The sequence below is a fragment of the Acipenser ruthenus genome, chromosome 28, assembly GCF_902713425.1.
Source record: "Acipenser ruthenus chromosome 28, fAciRut3.2 maternal haplotype, whole genome shotgun sequence".
NCBI classification, from domain to species: domain Eukaryota; kingdom Metazoa; phylum Chordata; class Actinopteri; order Acipenseriformes; family Acipenseridae; genus Acipenser; species Acipenser ruthenus.
The window spans coordinates 5649661-5656797 of record NC_081216.1 but is presented as its reverse complement, the minus strand read 5'-3'; the positions used below and the strand labels follow the sequence as shown (position 1 = coordinate 5656797).

General features: G+C 37.8%; 1 long non-coding RNA gene across 1 annotated transcript; it reads right to left on the bottom strand.

The window, feature by feature from the left end:
- Positions 1–3854: 3854 nt before the first annotated feature.
- On the bottom strand, positions 3855–6042 carry LOC131702003 (uncharacterized). The gene is made up of 3 exons (XR_009309237.1): positions 5980–6042; positions 5366–5487; positions 3855–4072 (listed from the first exon to the last, which is right to left on the bottom strand). It is a non-coding gene; the product is annotated as an uncharacterized LOC131702003 (long non-coding RNA).
- Positions 6043–7137: the final 1095 nt, after the last annotated feature.

The following is a 7137-nucleotide window of genomic DNA, read 5'->3' as shown; positions in this document are numbered from 1 at the left end:
TGTGCTTTCAAGGAGGAAGGAAGCAATTTCTGTGGAACAAAAACAATTCCTACGAAATCCAATTCTAAATGGCGTATGGATAAGGTGTCTGTGTAAATGTTTATATAGTATGAAAAGGAAAATAATTTATATGCCAGATAGTGGTCAGCTCGGTTCAAATTAACACAATAAATATGAAATTACACTATAATTAACTAAACTTCCCTATTGGAAATTCTAGCAATGACCAGGACTGTTTATCATGATCAGAGCTGGTATTGCTGGCTTTCAACGGGTCATGCTGGTTCAAGAGACTGCAAAGATGGCTGAAAAGGTGGTTATGTTGGTTCAAAAAGGACAATTCAAACTTAGAACCTTTACTGTAGAATTCTGAAGTGACGTGACTGTTGTGAGGAAAGAAGTAGGTGTGCATGCAGGCTTGCAATAGGGATTATAGGTTCTCTTTATTTAGTTTTATTTAACTGCAAAAAAATGTCTAACTCATTTATATTAAACGTCCACAGATACCGAAACATCAGCCATTTAGGAAGTATATAAAATTCAAGAGAGCACTAAATGTCATGTAGTTACTACCAATGCAGATATATACAGTATATATCTTTTTTTTGACCCCCCCAAAAATGTTTAGTCACCGTTGCAGAAAATATATTTAATATAATGTAACCAGGTGTAGTGCTGCGGGGTTGTCAGGGAGCACCGACCCCTCACTTCTCTTGGACAGGGAGAGCACCGCTTCTGTACTTCACATGTTGAATATTTTACTGTTTTGCTCCTATCATTAATATATGGAGATAGATATACATGTCTGTAACCCATACAAATAAGCAAAGAATACAATAACCCTAAGAAACCCTTGAAAGAGAAATATATAGTGTGCCTCTGGTCTGGAACAACAGGCGTGAATAATGTGTAGGTTGGGCAAACGTTTTTTTAGATTTCAACAAACAAAACCCCAAATAGGTTATTATTAATAGTTTTCACTTAAACATATCTGAAATTAAAATTTTTAAAAAAGTGTTAAAACATTTAAAAATGCGTTTTTATGCATCAAATTTGACTACAGTTCCCATCCGGTGGCCATCATGGATTTAAGTTTTGCACTCTACTGACTTTAGCTTTTAGAATAAAAAAAAATAAGATTTGTCACTAAAATATTAAAACTTTTCATTGGAATAATTCATTCCAAGCTAGGTTGTGATTTAAAATTGAAAGATATATATTTTATTTATTATGCTAGAGCAGGGGTGGGCAATTCCAGTCCTGGAGGGCCGGTGTCCCTCCTGGTGTTTGTTCCAACTGAGCAATAAAGCTTCTAATAAGCACTTAACTGGTCCAATGAAGTAATTTAGGGTACAGTTAACACAGACCAGGAGGGACACCGGCCCTCCAGGACCAGAATTGCCCACCCCTGTGCTAGAGCCTACTCCTAAAAATACATCTGTCACTCTGCCAAGACTGTCAGGAGTGGCACCGAGACAGCCGCTGTCATTTTTTATTTGCATGGGTTTTGTTTATAATATATAAAAATATTACTTATTATAGCACGTTTTAAAGCATTTATTTGTGTTAATTATACCCACTATGCAATATGTTTAGTAATATTTCTTAGGGGTCAAAGTCATAACATTTTACACAATAATTTGTAAAGAATGTTATTCTACAACATTGGATTAATGCATTTGCTACTGAAAAAGCAGGCAATGTGAACTATATAAGTAATTAATATGATGAATTTCTGTGAATGTTATAAATGTAATCCAATTTAAACTAAATCTGTGCATTGCAAAGTCATGTCTTCCACATGTTTTTAACTTCCTTTCTATATTACAAATCAATGTTTAAATGGTCTAGCATATTTGCAGAATCAGATCCACCATGAATTGTATCGACGCTACTAGCCTTGTGAGTGTGTACACTATCTGAGCTGCCTTCACATTAGATGTCCACACTCAAGAAAAGCTGCCCTGTGATGTTTGACCAGTCATACCATCGTCACTGCTGTCAATCACTTGTCTGCTTGCAAGGGACAAAGTAAAAACGTGCCTTAAATATATCACGCGTATTCTTAGTGGAGTTTCTACACACACTAATTATGTTATTTATATACGTGTGTATAGCACATATGAAATACTGTTCATGCTGCACATTTCTAATATCGAGACTGAAATTACGATTTAAGATGTTATAACATGCAAGAGTTACATATCGTTCCGTCTCGTTACTACTTCTGCCAAATGCATAGATCTCGGGCATCATCCCATTTGTTAATAATGACATGTCTAAAGCGGCGTTCACACCGGACGCGGCGCGGCAGTTCCTGCGCGGCAAAAGCAATGGTTTTCAATGAAGGCGGTTACGCGCAGCCCCAGAGGGACGCGGCACCGCAGAGCAGCGCGCAAGAGATAAAATATTTTAAACTTTTGCCGCGCCGGGTCGTGACGTAACCTACCAACAGGCAATCAGGGGAAAGTAGGAGGTTCCTTTGCGAGGAAGAAATAAAAAAATAAAATGGAGGAAAAGCTGCTCGCTTTAATTTCAGATTTCCCGGCGTTGTATAATACAACAATTAATAGTTACCGAGATATTAATAAAAACAAGATGTAGAATGGTGGTCTGTGGGTGTACAAATGGTATTACAGAGTGAATATTAAATATACATAATTACGTAAATGAGGTAATTTATTTTTTAGTGCTAAACTCCACATTGAAAATAATTATGCACCTGCTACTATAACGTAACATTTTATAAATTAACTGCAGACAAACTTTTAAAAGATAAAGCAAAACGTTTTATCCAAATCTGAGACCTATGGGTGACAATGATGTATTGACACGGAATGACCCATAAGTAAAAATGTAAAAAAATGGTTTAGTAAACTTAAAAAGACCCGCTGTATTTATTTATTTATTTATTTATTTATTTATTTAAACATTGCTGTTTTGCCACTTCGCCTGGAGCAGCCGATGGTATTCGCTGTACTGTTTTCTTTTCTTCACGACGTCATGTAACCACAACGATCTTACATACAGTTTTTTTCTTTCTCCGGCAGAGCACATCGCCTACTTTTTAGTTTGTTTGCTGTGCATTCTTCGAAGTATTGTGTGTGTGTGTGTGTGTGTATATATATATATATTAAAAGCAACTGGGGGGGGGGGGGGGGGGGGGGTCGTTCGGGGTGATTGTGGTGCTACATAACGTAAGCATTTTTTTGGGATAAATTAACTGCAGACAGACTTTTAAAAGACAAAGCAAAACGTTTTATTTGGTGTACATATATTTTAACAGTTTTTAACAAAATTAATACAAAAGGAGGGGGGGGTTGTGGGGGTTACAATTAGGTTTTATAAAAATATATTTATAATGTTTCGCTCCTCAGTTTTGTCTTTTGTCAGTGTCTTCAGTTCTGTCAAAAGAGTTTTATTTTCCCGCTGGCATTTACTGTTTGTTGCTCGGTAACCAAAAGCCACGGTACCTGCAGCCGTGACATAACAGACCGCCCACTGACTTTAACCTGCCGCGTTTGGTGTGAACAGTACTGATCGAGGCGCGCAAGCAGGCAGCATACGCGCCGCGTCCGGTGTGAACGCCCCTTAATTCTGCACAGTGCTGTTTCCTTGTACCATTGTTTGGCGCCTTCTAACACTCACAGCAGCCGCTGGTGCCATTGTCTCAGTAGGACGGAATTTCAACTAGGCGCTGTAAAAACCTGATGTGGATCACTTAATCCAACCCATTTATCTTATAAAACCACACCTGGTAAGATAATAACTCAAAGAGGTATGTCTTCCATTGCACTAACCAATGATGTTTTTTTGTCTATTGGTAGGTGGTTACGCCTTCAAAATACCTCCGAAATATTTAATGTGTTTTTTTATGTTTTGCTTGCAGGAGTTACTGCCGATCAGGTCTGCAGCCAGCGCATGCCATTATTACGTTGACTGAAAAGCATTTTTTATGTGTAATATGAAGTGGAGCTTGTGGCCAGGTCAAAATAGGGAGACCAAAACTGAAAATGCCAGTGCTGCAGACATGGCGCAGGGGCGAAGTCCCAAAATTGACTCTGACGCTTGTCTGAAAAACAAACGGTTATATTATAAAAACCACTTGAAAAAAATCGATTTTGTTTAGCCAAATGTAATTTAGGTGAACAGTACAATCGAAAGAACAATATTTTGTGAGATTTGTATTATACTCTGAGAAAAATAATAGGGACCCCTCACTTCTAAATATAGCACTACACCACTGAATGTAATCCTTGTAAAAGTTTACCATATTAAAAGCAAAGCAAAATGTAATAAAGCACAGTGAAAGCATGGTAAAACATAGTTAAGCATTGTAAAGAATAGTGAGACACCATATGATAAAGCATATTAATAAACATGGCAAACCAGGGAAAACTATGGTAAATGCATAGTATAACCATAGGGAAAGCATTGGGAAACTGCAAAAACACTGGTAAACTTTTATAAGGGAATAAACATCTTACACACACAGCTGCTCAAATGTGGTTGAGAAAGATAAAATAGACAAGCTGCAATAGGCTATTTCCACTGGAACACATTTTCTAAGAAAAACAAACCCAGGGTAGTACAATAGCTTGTGAATAAATATTTGTACTAAAAGTAAGCTTGTTATTTGGGTAGTTTGTTATCCCATATCCTCTTTTCATTAAACAGCCAGTTTGCCTAAATGCTTTGCATCCCACAAAGAGAGAGATCAAGAGTTGCAATTTCTCTACCTTCTAATAATTCACATCTGAAATAACAAAAATGATTTGGTCAGGCCAAGCCATTTAGGACTATGTGTTCAGCTTTCCATTTCTTTTACTGAATGGGTCTATACTGAAACAAATATTTTTTATCTTTAGGAAGAAATATAGGTCTTGCTTAAATAAATACTTGACAGGGTACACCCCGGCCCTGTATGTATGTATTATTTTGTATTTGAGTTACTTTTTAAATGTATGGTTTGAGGTGTTAAACACAACATTTTGTTATTGTTTTGCAGCATGGATGGGGTTAAAACTCCCTGTCCTTGCTAAACTTGTGCAGAATGTGACCATCTCTAGATTGATTCATTAATTGCTAATCTGGAGACGGTCATCTGTATAAAAACCTTGCTGCTTTGGCTAAATGGTGTTGGGTGTTAAGAGGGGAGAACGAGAGAGAGAGAGAGAGAGAGAGAGAGAGAGAGAGAGAGAGAGAGAGAGAGAGAAAGAGAAAGAGAGAAAAAAAATAAAAAAGTAAGAATTCTAACAATTGCTACTCGTCACTTGGTTGTTTTTGTCTCTGTTTTGGCCACTGTGCCATTTGGTATACATGTTTTCTGTTTAAACATTTTATTTAATTAACAAAACTCACACACCAGCAAATTCAACACCAGTACTTTGTCTGGTCTTCCCGGTCAGACATCACCACACCACGCAAGCATATACTGTATGGACATGTTTTCAGCTAGTGAAAGTTGACCCATTAGAGCTATGTCCCCTTAAAAAAAAAAAAAAAAAAAAAAATTGCCATTAAATGCATTTTGTATTATACAGTATATTGTTTAGGGGTCTGTAGCAGTGGGGTTCTGTCATGGTGTAGGCATCCGCTGCAATATTCAAGAGACAGAGGGTTTGCAGTTGACACTGCTCAGGCTTCCAGGTTTTAATTACAAATGCATGGGTTGCAGGCAGTTGCAGTAGATGGAGATCGCCACTAAGGTGCCAGCAATGGTATCCCTAGTGCTGGAGAACACACACAAACACAGTGTACATAATTACAAAAATGCAAAACAAACACTGTACAAGAAAATATAAGGTAGCCAAACTTGGGACAAGCACTTCTCCCACTAAAAGGGAGATCCCGCTTCAGGAACCTCCACCCTGCATAACCTAAATAAACTTTTGTGGGATTACAATTCCCCTACCCTAATCCCTACATTTTAAAAGGTAGTTATCCAGTTCGAAACTCTGTGATAACCCCATAGCTCACCCTGGTTACACACAGTCATGCCAATTCTTCTCCTTCATCCAGGCTTGCAGAAGACAGCACAACACCACAAAGAAGAACAAAGGGCTTGGCTTTCCAGGCCCTTTTCAAAGGCAGGTGACCAGTGTTAATTGATCACCAATTATGCAATTGACACGTGGCCACCTGCTGCACATTCCTTTTCAATTAGGCAGGGAGGGAAGTTTAATCTCTAGCACACAGTATTTTACAAAAAATGCACATTCTTACACCACCAAACCATATTTATAATATAAACCACCACCAAATGTACATTATTTGCAGGGGCAGGCCTCAGTCCTGCCTCAGGGTCGAAATAGGATTTAAATTAAAAAAAGGTTTTCAATGGCAATGCAATTTAAAAATAAATTAAATATCAGTGAGATCACCGTTAACTTCCAAATTCTCAGAATTCTACAGTACATTGACTAAGCTTGACGTTCTCACAACTTTATGAACCAAAAACCCACCGGTAACCTTGTAAAGTTTTAGGCAGTAAACTCTAAGTCAAGCGGAAATTGGACTAAGAGACAACCCCCTCAGTCTTACAATAAAATATAAGTTTTGGGTGTCTACTAGATTCCTTCATATTTGAGCCTTTTGTGCACCTTGTTGAAAGACCAGTCTGTTTAGATACCCTAAAGCTAATTTCAGCTTGAAACCTGCCTGCCACAAAGTCACTCTGTGCAAAATTCGAATGACTCTGCAATGAATGCAGCAGTCACAGTTTTTAAATGTCTTGGGAAACTTAAAAGAGGTCTGTCATTTTTTCCAAATGCACTTTTCATTTTACAGGAAATACTTTCAGAACTCATATTTTCAATATGAATTTATATGGTGATAACCTTCTTATACATATAACAATTATTGTTAAAAACATAATGGGGCACTATTCCTTTAATGATTAAGATTTATGTGATTTGTAGCTTTTGGCATCCTGTCTTGTCTTGGCATGGCCTGTGCAGGCACAGTTGCAAGCTCTATGTCACACCCTTGTAAATCAGTCACCCTGACGCCTGTTGTATCTGCCCCCACCACCGTAGCCGGGAGCCCAGGCTCCCTGACAACAACAATCCTGAGGACATGGAATAAAGGCCAGTTTGAGAGCTCTTTAAAAGTCTGTCCAGTGTTATTCATTTTTAA